The sequence below is a fragment of the Mytilus galloprovincialis genome, chromosome 10, assembly GCF_965363235.1.
Source record: "Mytilus galloprovincialis chromosome 10, xbMytGall1.hap1.1, whole genome shotgun sequence".
Classification (NCBI taxonomy): Eukaryota; Metazoa; Mollusca; class Bivalvia; order Mytilida; family Mytilidae; genus Mytilus; species Mytilus galloprovincialis.
This window is the reverse complement of record NC_134847.1, coordinates 16,036,402-16,053,086: the sequence shown is the minus strand read 5'-3', so window position 1 is coordinate 16,053,086 and position 16,685 is coordinate 16,036,402. Positions and strand designations below refer to the sequence as shown.

General features: G+C 30.0%; 1 long non-coding RNA gene across 1 annotated transcript; it reads left to right on the top strand.

Annotated features, from left to right (window-relative positions):
• The first annotated feature begins 9,738 nt into the window (after positions 1-9,738).
• Positions 9,739-13,826, top strand: LOC143049006 (uncharacterized). The gene is made up of 3 exons (XR_012969987.1): positions 9,739-9,778; positions 12,056-12,190; positions 13,060-13,826. It is a non-coding gene; the product is annotated as an uncharacterized LOC143049006 (long non-coding RNA).
• The last annotated feature ends 2,859 nt before the right edge of the window (positions 13,827-16,685 follow it).

The following is a 16,685-nucleotide window of genomic DNA, read 5'->3' as shown; positions in this document are numbered from 1 at the left end:
AAACCAAACACCATGTTTCTTAAAAGATAAAAAAGTAATTAATTTTGAGAGAAAAAAATGTTGAGGAAGAAAACCATCAACAAACTCTTCTTTTACAATGACATGCATATTTACGTATTATACTGTAATGTATATTATTTAACATACCTGTTGCAATTATTGCTGCAAAAAGAAACAATGCTGAAATAATACAGTGTGCCTTCATTGTGATATATTTAAAAGGTGACAAGCAAAATAGTGTTTATATATGTTTTTGAAAGAAAAAAAATCAATGTTCAGTAGACTAGTTTTCTGCTTATTTTGCACTACAATAATTATTGTTCATAAAATTGTAATATCGTCCTGACATGTTTTAGTACTTACGTTTGAAAAAACATATCAAGGTTGCGTTCCATAAACATGATTAATGAAGGATATACAAATTATTATTTAGGCTTCATATACGATATCGTACGTTGTAGGTAAAAATAAACTGTTATCGTAAATATTTGTACAATGAAATAAAACTTTATTTACAGTTAGTCGTAAAGACTTATCCAGGTATTGTAAAAAAAGCAATGCTAGAGTTATTTCCCCTATTAAGATTGACTACCTGCAACTAAATGTCATGTATATAACAGGTCAACTACATAACACATGAACACACAACCTATAACAAAAGCAAGGATATAGTGGTTTAGAAATTTTAATCAACAAAAAAGTAAGAATGGGTGTAAAATTCCTTAAAAACATATGGCTAGAATTTCAAAAGCTTGTATTGGGTAAAACATATTTTTGGTTTTGAAAGTGATATATTTTCATGTTTTTGTTAATTCATCCCAATAGTTCTTTTTTATAGAAAGATAAGGATTTTGATGTTTTGTCTTACTTTTCCGATGAAATAGCAACCTGTTAAGATAAAGGTTAAGTTATAATTTTAGGGGATTTAAATGCAAAGACAGCCAATTTTGAAGAATTCATATGTCATTATATTATTTGTGTACCTTTACGCAAGGAATTTGAACTGGATAAAATAAAGCAGTACCAAAATAAAGTGTTGTTCCGGAGGTAAATAATTGCTAAATATATGTATTTCAAGTCAAATTCGAATATTGAATGATAGCACATTTGGACATAACCAACTAGTAGGTAAATTTACATTTTACCAATATAATGGTAAAAGTGTTCTTGACTTCTTTGTTTGGTATCTGAGGATTTTTAGAAAATGTTTTGCATTTTCATATTGATCACCAATACTTAGATTGTAAGATTTTCAGTAAGACTATTGGCTTCAGTTAATGGTAATTGTTTGAAATAGAATTTGGATAATGTCCATTTGAAACACAAATGGGAATAATCTCTTCTAAATCATTTTTAAATGCTATTAACATGATTAAGTTTGATAAGATAAAGGTTAGAATTAAAGATTTTAAAAATATTGAGATTCAGTCCCAAAGTGATGTTGGAGCTGCATTACATTCGTTTCATCATATTTTTTAGAAATGTCAGCTAACAAATCATTAAGAGGGAAAACAAGTTCCAGACATAAAGGCATTACGTATAAGCCGTGATAAAGGTAAGGTAGTCGCATAACGAATCAGACCATAAAAATAAAATGCTAGCAAATATTATGCAAATTAATTTTGTACTTTAGAACAAAGAAAGACTTTTTCTGAACTTGATTATAAAATTACAAAAAAAAACGAGACAAAAGCAGTGCAGGCATAACAAATGGTAAATCTTTTGGATTAAATTGCATTTCAAACATAATGCACACATGTAGTGAATTAAATTTGCTTCCATGTTATGTAAAATGGTTAAGAGGTATATTATGGGCTTATTTCAGTCCAAAGCATTGGAAAACAGAGTATATACTATCACTTTTTAAATCAGGTTAAAATTATGATCCTTCGGATTATAGAGGTATTACAAATATAACTTGCAATGGGTAATTGTTTTATTCCATTCTTACAGAAATCTAGATCGGTAGATCATTTGTTTATTTTGAGGACTCTAATTAGAAAATGTATAGCAAATAATTACTTATACACATGTCTTGTAGATTTGGGAAAGCTTTTAGGTCTGTAGTGCATGAAGCCTTGTTGTTAAAATTAAAAAAAAAAAAAAAACCCGTTGCGATAGGGGTTGTTTTTGTAATATCAATAACACCATGTATTATAATAATAATTTAAAAGTTAGATTACAAGATAAATTAACAGCTACACTTTAAAGTTTATTTTTTATTTAGACAATCCCAATCTTTTCAAGATATTTGTCAATAATTTGCAGTGTATTTTTGATACTTACTGTACTAGCTGAAATAGGAAGTACTAAAACACTTGAGTTTTAAATGTATACCGATGATGTTATGCTTCTTTCTACTACTCAATCGGGATTGAGTAAATGTTTATATAAATTAGAAGAATATTGCGAAAGCTGTAACTTTTAACAAAGGTGGTAAGATGATTAAATGTTGGTTTCATTTTTATAGTGAACCAATTGAAAATAAAAAGAAATGAAATTATCTAAGTGTTATTGTTTCTGCTTCTAGGGGTTTTCTACAGCTTAATATGATTTGTATCAAATGAGGTAAATGCATTCTTCAATTTTATAAGTTCTTCCGTTGAAAACATCCTTAAAATTATAGTTGTTCACATATCTTTGACCACAAAATAGAGTCGATTATGACATATGGCTCACATTATCGGAATAAATAAAAAGTCATGTACTTATAAAACAGAAGATGTGGTATGATTGCCAATGAGACAACTATCCACAAAAGACCAAAATGACACAGACATTAATAACTATAGGTCACCGTACGGCCTTCAACAATGAGCAAAGCCCATATCGTATAGTCAGCTATAAAAGGCCCCGATAAGACAATGTAAAGCAATTCAAACGAGAAAACTAACGGCCTTATTTATGTAAAAAAAAAAAAAATAAGCGAAAAACAAATATGTAACACATAAACAGACGACAACCACTTAATTACAGGCTCCTGACTTTGGACAGGCACATACATAAATAATGTGGAGGGGTTACACTGCTATGAGAGAGATAGGTCGTACTACATTGCATATTGTTATCATTTGTTCCCTTTTTAAATTTTTAACTAGAATTAATGATTAAGAGAAGAATCATTTGTTAAAACAAGTTCTGTTCACAAGTCTGGACACTCACAAATGTAATCATTTTCATGTCAATTTGATAAATTTCAGAATCGAAAAAGCTTGATTAGCTTATATCTTAGAAATAAAAAAGACGCTAAAAATGATCAGAATGTCGAGATCAATCAATAAGCTTTTTCTTACGAACACCTTATTTATTAAATGACACCTAAATAAAATACTATATTTTTAAAATGTTTTTCCTACTTTTTAAAATTATGTCTAAAGCTATAACAGATTGTGCAGTTTAAAGCTGTTTACGACCAAAATGACTAGCAGTCCTACAAAAAATTCTTACAAAAATATGACCGAAACAAATATAAGACTACTAAATCAGTAATGGTTTTAAGTTTATTTTACGAATTCTCGAGTTCTTAGCAAGCCTTTGATATGATATAAGTCTGCTGTACCAATTTGATAATAGATGTAAACAGAGTTGAAATTCAATCATTTGTTCATATCATATAGTTATTCTTTAGGTAATTCTTCAAAATAATCAAACTGTCAATTTACGATACGTACAAATAGAATACCAACCTTTCTACACAAATGAAATGCAGATTCAAGAACATTTTTCTATAAATATATGTTACCCACAATGACATATTCTAGGGTGATATGTCATTGTTATAGAAATGCTGTCAATTTTAAAAGTAATGTCTCATTAGTTATATTTTCTAATGAACATACGTCGCTTTGAAGGGTATTTGCTTATGCCTGTCCGTCAGTTCGGAAAAAAATCTCCTCTGAGGTTAACACCAATACCACGAATACGTTAGATCGGTTTGCAACCATTCTTTAATAACTTATCAAATACAATAACATAATTTACCCTATTAAACTAGAATACACCCGCGATATCGCTCGTCCGTGACGTTAACGCCGCGTGCACATATTTCGTTTGTTAAATTCAACTTTTATATTTACTAATAGTTCAAAGGTACCTGGATTATAATTTAGTACGCCAGACGCGCGTTTCGTCTACATATGACTCATCAGTGACGCTCGTATCAAAGCCAAACAAGAACAAAGTTGAAGAGCATTGAGGATCCAAAATTCCAAAAAGTTGTGCCAAATACGGCTAAGGTAATATATGCCTGGGATAAGAAAATCCTTAGTTTTTTGAAAAATGTCAATGTTTTGTAAACAGGAAATTTGTAAAAATGACCACATTATTGATATACATGTCAACACCGAAGTGTTGACTACTGGGCTGGTGAAACCCTCGGGGACGAAACGTCCACCAGAAGTGGCATCGAACCAGTGGTGCAAATAGTTATCAAAGGTACCAGGATTATAATTTACTACGCCAGACGCGCGTTTCATCTACACAAGACTCATCAGTGACTAAGCTAGTTTACGTGTTTTTACTATAATACCGTTAACGCGGTCAAAATGAAAATTTATAATGTCTACCCGCGTAAACGCTCGTTTACTCTATATCCGCTTACTTCAAATTTCACAAGTTTATTTTTAAGTGCACTTAAGTGAACTTTAAAGTTATCCGGCGTTTACTACAGATTTAACACGTGTATTTTGACGTGCACTTGAAAGAAACGCGTGTTTACTTTTCGCGTTAACTAATTTTGTAAATTAAAAAATAAACTTCGTGTTCATTTTTTTGTGTTTTGTTAACATGACTTTTGTCTTAAAATTTTTGTATTTGTGTTTCAAACCAGAAAAAAATTAAAAAATGGTTTTTAATAGGAAATATTTACTTTAATTAATTGCAAAAAATCAGTTCCAACTACTTTAAATATCGGATTTTCTATTTTCTTTCAAAAGTTACATGTACAAATATCGACTCACAAAAAAATAAAATAAAATAAAAAATTATGCCATGATTAAAAACTACAAAACTACGTAAACATTTTAAATTAATTTGTAAACATTATCATGAGTAATTGGTCAAAATACGTTACAACATATTCAATAAGGTTATGCTTCAAAAAATAAGATAAATGACATATACAAAAATTTGTAAAATTAGAAGACGTTATATATAAATCTCTTATTTTCTTTTATGTCTACTGAAATTTCAGCCGTGTGATATGACTTTTGTTATCAACTGCTTTGGGTTTATATCAACTACTTCCGCTTTATATCAACTGCTTCCGGTTATTATTGCATGCCATTTCGACATTCGGCAAATTCCTGAAAATATTACCCAATGGTTCGTTTTTAGAGTAAAACATAACAAAGTTGGATAAAAAATAGGAATCAGGAAAATAGATAATAAAAACTGCAAAACAATTGATAAAACAAAAGCATTTTTAAAGTTTAGAAAAATCGTTCCTGTCTGTATGTCTTCTGCTGTAGTATATGATTAAAGGAACATAACATGCCATTTTCATATAGACTTCTTATCAGCCCATGGTTAAAATCACCCCTCGAGCCTGTCGACTCTCGGGCTGATATCTTGACCTAGGGTTGATTAGAGGTCTGATATGAAAAATGCCATGTTATAATCTATGTTTATGGTCACATATAACATATACAAACTAATTTTGATTTTGCGGATTTATTACAAAGGTTAATGTATAGCTATTGAAACTAGACTGAAATTTTTGCAGAAAAGGGATTTTAATGTGCTAAACTAAATACGGCACATTTAAAGTATTTGATATATGGTGCAGAAACATAACAAGGACACAACATTAAAAATCGATTCAATGCGTATTAACACATTTAATCATATTTCAAAGCTAATTTTTAAAAACATGTATTATGTATTTCCACAGCTTGCAAAGAATTAATATGTTACATTACATCAGTATATTACTCTTAAATGAATATTTTTCATATAACTATATATTTAATATTTCAAACATACAAGGAATTTCGAAAAACATAAACATATTAATTATTGATAGTTTATACATATGAATATTAAATATATATGTATAAAGTTCATTTGAGAGTAATATACCGATGTAATGTAACATATAATTCCTTTGCAGGCTGTGGAAATACTTAACATATATTTCGACAATCAGCTATGCTATTTATTTAACATGATGCATTGAAAAATTAATTTACATATGTTAACTGATATATTATTCCGTCCGCCAATTTATGCAACCGTCTAGACTACTCAAAGACTAATACATGGACGAAAGAAGATGTGATATGATTGCCAATTAGACAATTTTCACAAGAGACCAAATGGCACGGAAATAAACTACTATTGGTCATCGTAGGGCTTTCAATAGTAAGCAAAGCCCATGCCGTATAGTCAGCTATAAAAGACTCCAAAATGACAAAGGTAAAACAATTCAAAGGAGAAAAGGTACCGACATAATTTATATACAAAATAATGAACGAAAATACGTAACACAGCAACAATAACACCTTTAAATTGTATCACTCTTTTGAAATTGGTGGGCTTATTTACAGAGAAAGGGAAAGACATACATTGTATGAACAAAAGTGGTTATTGTTTTAATTAAATATATATAATTTGTATGTGCATTTCGGTAATTTATGTTTTTCCAGCTTTCAAGGTCACAATATTTGAACGTCAAAACCTGACAAAAGCATGAAAGCATGGGGTTTTAAATTTCTTAGGCCACACCAATTTAATTTCTTGTTCTACGGATTTTTGGACTCCAAAAATTGAGGCGAGCGAGCGATTTGAAAATTTTAATAAAAAAATATTTAATTTGCAAATTTTTGAGGCGAAGCTTAAAAAGTAAAGGCGAGCGATTATGTTTTTTTTTTTTGTAAATATAAAATAGTAGGTTTTGACAATATTAAAACTTGATTTATAACTTGTACTTTGACATTTCTTTAATTTATGAAGTATGTTTCTCCTGTTTCACCAAAAAATAATTGAATTATTAGAATTGCTATATGTATGTGTGCCAATTAATGAGACAATTCTTCATCCAAGTCATAATCAGGTTAAGAACAATTTTATAAGTATCCCTTTTATGAGGGGTCAATATAAGTTATAATGAAATGTATTTTTTTTGTAAATAACACTTTTTAGTACAAAAGGGCTCATATTTCCCCAAAAAACTATATATCTATCTGGTATTAAATGGTAAAAATATGTCCAACAATTTTGTGATATTCCTGGACCTTAGCCATGTTAACACATTTTATTTAATATTATTTAAAACAAGTGGACCCCTCTAGCATTGTCTAGTTGTTTAAAATATGATGTATTTCTCCTCTTTTTAAGTAATAAATTCGAAGTTTTTCAAAGGATTTGTATAGATGCACTATAAAAATCCTTGGTATTTCTTTTCTACAACAGTAAAATGATCCTATATTGCCCTGTTTAAGGGAGGATTGTTCCTAACCTGATGATACCAAATACAGGTCATAGTACGGCCTTTAACACATGGCGTTGACCCAGACCAAACAGTAAGCTATAAGGGACCCCAAAATTATAAGTGTACACAATTCGAACAGGAAAACCAACGATCTAATTTGTATATTCAAATGGGAAAATACCAAATAATGTTTATGAACATCAACAAACGATATCTACATTGTAACTGCTGAACGACAGGCCCGTGAGTCAATCAGGACATGTGCATAAACCTGCAGCGGGTATGGATTAGTTTCGTATTGCCAGCATACAATTTAATTGCAGTTGAGGGCATTTCCTTCCGAAGTTCTTTGAAGTTTATTCTAACAACGAACATTTCTTGATAGGGAATATAAGTAAGGGGAAGGAAACCAATGTTTTGTTTTGACTGGTATTTTCCTCTGTTATATATTTATATCGGAACACTCCCTCTTAGTCTTCTGATAAATGTGTATCATGCTGAATTGAATATTAATTCAGATATTTTCACAGTGTAATGGGTGCTTATATGTTTAAAATCGTTATATACAGGTAAGACTGTGATTATAAAAACAAGTGTAAATATCTTTTTATAAGAGTTACAAAAAAAACGGTGCGGGAAATGGACACGATTACATTTCCGGATGCGGGAAGCGGGAATAAAAAAAAAAAATAAAAAAAATCAGTTTTGAAAAAAATAGGTGCGGGCGGGTCCGTCGAACAAGAAATTATATTGGTGTGGCCTTAATTTGAAATCGTTTTTTTATTTTTGAAACAGCAAATTTAAAATAGACAGCATAAGTATCGGTATATTACTCATTTCAGTACCATTTTTTTCTAGTTATGGTGAAGACAAAAGGTTAACCAGCCAATGTATAGACCCAGATTTAGTTTTAACATTTACGGTACCAAGATTCGCATTGTGACAATCTTTCGTCACCCAAGTGAGGTTCGCGGCATTAGTATCAGAAAGTCAAAATATAACATAAACTTTCAAGAACTAATACACCCCTAAACAGATCAACGGAAAATCAGAATCCGGTAGCTGAATCAGAGTTAGGCATGATGGAAATACTGTCCTAATTTTGAGTGATATAAAAAAAGTATCACAGCAAATTTAAATACAATAATATTCATACATCAACATTAAATGAAATATCTTGCAAAACAATATTTCGTCTTCACATGGTTAGTGTCAGTTCTTCAAATCTAAAATACTTTATTTTGAAGATATGAGAATGGTTTTGCTTTTATTTGATTCTATCCATTTAATATTTTTTCAATATTGTAATGTTCAGAGAATGATGAAGCCATTATGGTTTTCATGCCATGTGGCTACGATCAAACATTTTATTTTGAGAATAAAATAACTATTAATCTGTTTGATATATTTGATAAGAAGTTGTCTACCATTTAAAAAAACGAATAATTCCTGTTAGTAACCAAAATATATTTGTTATTTTCAGGTCTTGAAGAAAAATCTATTTCATAGTTTAAAAAAACGACAAAAATCACAGCAACTTATCTTGTAGAACATTCATTGGTTAGTGATGAATAATCCCGCATTTGGAGTCTTATCCAATCATGTGGAAGATCAATATTTAATATTTTAAAAAGTAGTTTGCATTTCAGTCTGAGTACTGTTTATCTGTCATATACGTTATGACTGTCACTCTTGTATCTTTAGCTACTCTTGAATCCGATTTTGATTCGTCAAGTCTTGGTAAATATGGCTTATGGAAGTCTTTTTATTGCTCGCTTTTGACGGTTTGTGTAATAAAATAATAGTTGTTGATAACCTGTAACAATTTGCAGAACTTCACAGGTTTTCATGACTATAGAAACTTAGGTTTTCTATATTCAAAATTATATATATGAAGGAAGTTAATCTATAAAGGGGAAACTCTTTTTTAATGACGTTATTCTAGATGTATTTTTTTTTTGGTTATAAAACCAGGATGTCTGAGACTATAGAAATAATTGTAAGTTATGTTTTGTTTTTATTTTATGACGATAAACGTATGTTACTGTATTTGAATAACTAAATACCTATTGAAACTTAAGTAATGCTTGTTTTATCCTTCATTAATCAAGTTTATAAAATGCAACGTGCATATGTTCTTAAAAATTAGTATGGCTATAGAATGTTTTAATCTTTTAAAGAACAAGATTATTATTGTATTACATTTGAACCAGAAGACTTATATAATCAATATCGATTCTGTTTTCTTATAAAAAGAAGTTTTCTGCATTTCATCTATTAAATATATCACGATGAAGGCACACTGTATATTTTTAGCATTGTTTCTTTTTGCAGCAATACTTGCAACAGGTATGTTAAAGGATTTTATTATTACACTATTTTTTTTTACATCTCCTTGTAGAAGATAGAAGAGGTAGTTAATAGTTTCCTTCCCTCGTCGTTTTAATTTTGTATCCTTTTCTTTTTTTCTTTTTATTTCTACGAAAAAATATTTAAACATGACATGATTTCATAGTGATTATGTTGACTTTGTTTTGAAACATGAACACATTATTTTAAGTTTTTTATATTTTTTGGAGCATTTTGCATTACCGATTGGTGTTTTGAAAGTTTTGGTTTAACTATATAACACATCACTTTATAAAAGAAAATATATTATTTTAATAAGAATTGATGAGATCTTGAAAAAAATATATATCGCCATTTATTTATTTGCCTAGTATTCAATCGAAATAATTATCTTTGTGCATGAAAACTGCTCTATGCGAAGTCAACCATCTTCACCATTTGGAACTCTTGATTTAATAGCTTCCTTGAGAGCAGCAACCCTCTATCAAAGAAATCATGATAGGAAATACAAGCCCGAGAATATCGTATCAATTTGAGAGATATATACTCAGTATGCAGGCGCTGCGGGAATGTTGAAACTTCGAAATGGAAAGTTTACAATGGGAAGATGAAATCACTTTTTTTGTCGTAAAGTTTTGTTTTCAACTGACCCTCATTGTGAATTTCTAAATGTAAGTCAAGATATGAGTCATACTTAACTGTATCTGTTATATTCTTTATCTCTTTTTCGAACGGATAGATGCGTTCATCGTCGTCACCAAATTTTGAATTATTTAGTAAGAGAACATCATTTTTAGCGAAAAGAAAAGGGGCACAATTGGTTCCCATATAGGAATGCAGACAGTCTGTTGAAAAAAACACGTCCCCAAAAAGTAACAAAAATGTTGTCAACCAAGAAATATAAAAAGTAAGATAATATTATTAATTCTTTTTTTTCTACAGGTTCTGGACCCTAAGTCCCTCTCATTGATGTCCTTGCAGAACATGTACATACTTGGACATATTAAAGGGAAATGAATTTGAACACAATCGTCTATGTGTTTTTTTTCTTGACTTTTTTGTATTTAAAGCTTTTACTTCTGCCAACTAATTAAAGACTTTCCGTTTGAAATTTTCAAAAGGAATTTGAAATTGTTATTATTTTACATTTTGAACGTTTAATTGAAATGGATACGTTTGAGAGATAGACACGTTTGAAAGATTTAAATATTTACTAGTGAATTACCGATTGTTTTTATACATCTAGACTATCTATCAAAATTTACGCAGAAAAAATCCAGTGTATATGCTGGGACTTGAACTCACGACCTTTAGAATATCAAGCTACGACAAATACCACTACACCAGGACGACTGGATACGAACTATCAGTAATTTAACATACTTATAGGAAGCAAGATATTTTATAAGTGGGGCGAGTTGACAGACCTTTATACAGAGGAGTTTAAATCCTTTTCGTTAATAAGTGAGATGTCAGACTGATTGTTCAATTTGATTTTACACTTTTTTAAAAGTGGGGCGAGTCGGTAAACAAGAGTGGGGCGATTTTTTTATAAAGTGGCGATATAGTGTGGGCTGATTGGCCAGTGGGGCGAGTTGACATTATTTGATATCTACTCATCGTGTTTGGGTGTCATAAAATGTATACATCATATGGTAATATATAAAGTATATCATAATGGTTGTGTGGCGTAATAAACTAGATTTTATGAATTGTAAATGGTTTTTCGTCTAATAAAAACAGCTGGGATGTAAAATAGTTATCTCATTCGGACTTGATGTGTCCTCGAGGGGTAACTATTAATGATATTCTTTTTGTTAATAAAATAACTGAATAAGAGAAACTTAAATTTGATTTGAAAAGATCATTAAACTAGAATCAACCCTAGGTTAAATGTTAGGTGTATTTAAAAGGCCATATAAATAAGAAAGTCACAGGGTGAAGGACGTTGTATGTCATTAGTTTTCTCAAACGGTAGTTGTGGATGCATTAAAGTTAAAGACAGAATGTATGATTAAATTCGTATATGAAATATGCCGACAAGATATAATTTAGTAAATATATGGCATTCAATCGTATTAAGTAGAAATATAAAAAAAAAAGAATTTAATGTTTATCGGGTTGAAAAGTAACATTTGATACATTTCAAAATGTGTAGGTCTTTACAGTTGCACCCTTATTTTTGTGTGACACACCTTTAGCATTCTTAGTATTTTTAGGTGCATTGTGTATACTATTAACATTTAAAAACTTAGACATGAAATTAAAATTTTTAAGGTAGCTCATATCCCTGCCACTCTATTGGAGGATATTGTACCACGCGTAGATGTAGAATAGGATACTTTTACAATCCAGCGCATGATGTAAACATTCATCAGGATTGTTCGTATACACAACATTGCTGTCAACCTTGTAAGTATTTTTAATTATGAACGTCATTCTTGATGTATATACTACTATTAATTTTGACCAGAATATTTCGTGCATTAGTTTATCAAGTTAAGTAAACAAATACATGAAATATGTGAAAAGAAAATATAAAATAACAATTATTTAACTAACATGGGCATTCAAAACACTAAGTAGAATTGAAAGTTCTGTTATACCTACACAAATGCAATTATATATATTCAGAACTGTGCTAGTTAAAAGCAGAAAGATCTTCTTCTGCATGAATGATGCATATACAAAACTTAAAATAGGTTCATTAATTTGAGATTTAAAAACTCGACTCGATCATCAGTACGACACAGGAATGGAGTTGTTAGATGTATCTTACGAACACTGAATTACAAATATGTATAATCAGGGTCAAATTTCAATAAAGAACATTACTGATGACATCAAAATACGGCTATTCTTCATCTTTCATAATTATTTCAGTGTGCAACTTCAATGCGCAGTTTTTTATTCGTAAAACTTAAGAGAAAGATACTTCTTCTTCCGGGCAAATTGAGTTCACCTTCGTTATTTTCCTTCCTTTTATAATTATCACTGTTGTTCAACAAGAACTATGAAAATAATGATTACAGGCAAATTATGCTACACATACTTCCCTTCTTTAATGAGAAATCCCTTCAGTACGTGCTTGTTTCATCGAATAATATCCAGGTGAAAGGTTATGAACATTGAAATACACATCTATAAGAAGAAACGTCGAACATAAAAAAGCAAAATTTACAAAACAAAACAACGCAAATTTATTGTAAATATAAATAAGTGAGAGAGAATATTAATTATATATGATTCATACGTTATATTCAAAACATTTTCTTTTTCAGATGATGTCAAAATCCAAATCATTTAACTAATATCGAGAAGTAAATGAGAATGAAATAAAAAATCGGAACGAACTCTTGATGTCTTCAAATAACTTCGAATCCTCGTTTAATTTATTTACAATATGTTTTATTAGATCACTCATATGTTCTTTTATTATCAATATATTCTACTGGCTTAACACATTGCTTGTACGTAATTCATTATATTGTTTTATTCGTTCTTTATTTCAGTTATAGGACTATCATTTACCTTGAAAAAGCTATGTTATTACTTGATTTATTTCACTTGAATGGGCGGGGTTTAACCGGTCCGCAATTAAAGACAAGTCCACCTTTAGACGGTTGTTTTGAAATAAAATAATCAATGATGTGTCCAGTTAATTTTCCCTTTTCAAACGCTCACTTCTTTTGTATATCTGTTTGGTGACACTGATAGGTGATTAGAAATCAATAATTACTATGACGGCTATCACCCTTATCACACACATTTTCAAATAGACTGTCCGTATACAAAATAAAACGTAAGCTCCGCCCGATCAGTTGAAATAACATTAGTAATACCTTAAACCGTCTTATACTTTTAAGAGTAGCCTTGTTCTTTCTTAAAAAAAATAGACAACTGAAGGAAGCATAATTGGTTCTTACGGGTAAATGGTAGTCCAATAATTAAAAAATGATTTCATATTGATTGAAACTCTACCAATACTTGTATCAAAGTCATTTGTCTCATGATTTGGAAACAAAATAAAGTAATGATTTAAACCTCACCCAGGGGACGACAATATATATTATTAGTTACATGGTGTGGTAGTGACCTAAAACGAAATATATGAGGTCAGTAAATTCCATATGAGGATGAAAGCGAAGCTCGAATTTCCATATGGAATTTACTGACCCCATATATTTCGTGTATTTATTTCTCCGTCTGTTGAATCCTTTCAGATTTCTTTTTTTTAAAGGGAAGTAACTCCGTTATGCCAATAGTAACGACTTGTTAGCTTTAATTGAGTGTTATGAAGTTATTTCAATCTATCATCGTCATTTCGTCGTCTGTTGAATACTTTCAGATTTTTCCTCAACAAGTGTTGTTTTTATAAAGGGTTGTGGCATCTTTTTTGTTTTGAAAGGAAGTAACTCCTTACTAACCCTATATGGTAACTAACCATGTGACACCCTATAGGTGTAATACCACCAAATCATGGTACGTCACATCCGGTTGTATACGAAAGTAGGTCGAAAAAAATATTCCCTTGAATTTGACAGTTGTAGGTAATTAATCCTACATTTTATTGCAATAAAACTATTTCTGTGTCATAAACATATGTCTTGGGCATTTCAAAACACCATTAGTTTTTTATTTGGGATTTCTATAGAAAATTTTGTAATCTTCAGGTTACATGGTGACTAAACCTTGAACACAGATAAAATAAGGGGAGAGTTTGATTGGTTAACTTCCAATGATGGTTATTTTCTTATATGCAATGAAATGTTATGTGAATTTTTTTCTATAGAACTGGACAGGATAAAAATTTACTCATGCCAAGTATTTCTTTATTTGAAACAAAGATAAATTCTGCACATTTTTTTGAAAAGTGCAAATTTAAAATTTAACAAAGACTAATAGGGGAAATTCAATGGTGGTATAACACCTATATCAAATATACATAGTCACCACGTGTAGTCCATTAACCAATCATATCCCCATAAATCTGTTGAAGGTAAGATTATATAATTTACAGGTGTCGGCATTGATTAACAAGTTTTTTTTTAAATCTTATATTTTTGTTTGAATAGAAATATAATGCAATACTGAATACAAGTACAGAAAAAAATGGTTGTTACCATTCGTTTATCACGTTTGTTGTTGTTATTTTTGAATTGTGTCCGACTTGTACGAGGTTTTCAATTAGAAAGAAATACATTTTGCACTTTTGACGATTGTATAACAAAAAAGATTGAATACAAAAAATTACATACTGGTTTATGTACCACGATGTTTGAGAGGTATTTAGCTGTTAATAAATAAGGAATAAAGGGTTTATTCTAGCGTTTCTTAATTCTGTCAGTTCTGTGCGAGTAAAATCATTGCGTATTCTTTTAAAACATTTCAATGAACTAGGAGTAAATTGTGTAATGCGGTTATGGTACCAATTCCCGATTCCTACACACCTTCATTTATTTAAGCCCCTTTAAGAAAAAAAGGTATACGCACGGTTAAAACAAAACCAAACCTAGAAATACGTTTTTCCTTCTACATCACTTTATCCTTGTACATTAAATTGACGGTTCCAATTTTCCTGCACCAGATGCGCATTTCGACAATACATGTCTCTTCAGTGATGCTCGTGGCCAAAATATTTGAAATCCAAAGCTTATATAAAAGATGAAGAGCTATAATCCAAAAGGTCCAAAAAGTATAGCCAAATCCGTGAAAGGAATCAGAGCTTTGCATGAGGGAGATACATTCCTTAATTTATAATAATTTCTAACATTTTGTAACAGCAAATTTTAATAACACAAAAAAAATTTCATTGTGTTTTTTGTAATGGTATGAAAGTTATTTTGATGTTTTCATAGGGTCATTTAATCGATGTGTTCCACTTTAATCTATAAATAATAAAATGAACTTTGGTCAAGTCTACATAGTCTATCGGGCTGTAATTCCATAATTTGCTCATATCTATAGCATTTGTGTTTAGACAAATCTCCATTTTCATAACAAAAAAACATTATTATAGAATCACAACCATATCTTTTCAATTGAAATGTGTATTTGACATTGCTTACGAAAGATTTCCTAAAAATATATACCCGGTATGAAATTTTCAGAAGACTTTATTTCTGTACTGAATTTCGAGTCTTGCATATTTTTTTAGAATTCCAATTTGAATAATATTTTATGGATTCAGGCTAAAAATAAGGAACCTATTGCACAGGACAACTAGTTAAGACATTTTGAATATTTAGTATTTTAAATATCCGTCTTAAAAACCAGCAAATGTCAGGTATCTCTTTGTTCATTATTCTCTTTATTGCACATTGTACATCATATTTGTTGTATCCTCCTCATCATTATGACGTATTGAGGGTATTTAGTTTGTTAACACGTTCAATTCGGCACGTCCTTCGAGTGTACTTGACATTTTACAATGTGAATACAAAAAGTCCTTTTTTTCTATTCGTATATTCAGTGCATATGAAATTTGTGCTAAAATAAGTTAATAAATTCATAAAAACATGCACCGATTGAATTTGCACTAAATTCATTTTAGACTAGGTACACCTATAAGCCGGGACTTCTGGTGGATTATTACATACTTATTTCTTAAGAAGATTTGTGAATTGAATGACATAATATGCATTATTTATTTCGTTATATTATATCATGACATATTTTAATTAGGACCAGAATTTACACTCAATTGGACAAAGTAAATAATAAATATGTTAAATATGTAAAATCATGTTAGGATTTGAGGAAACATAAAAATATTTACAATTGAATTGAAATACATTTACTCAGTGTTGCAAAATAGAGGGATTTGTGCAAATGGTGATACAAGCATGAAAATGAGCATATACTTTTTAAGAAAAAAACTATTGGCCATTGAAAAAAATCTTTTGTT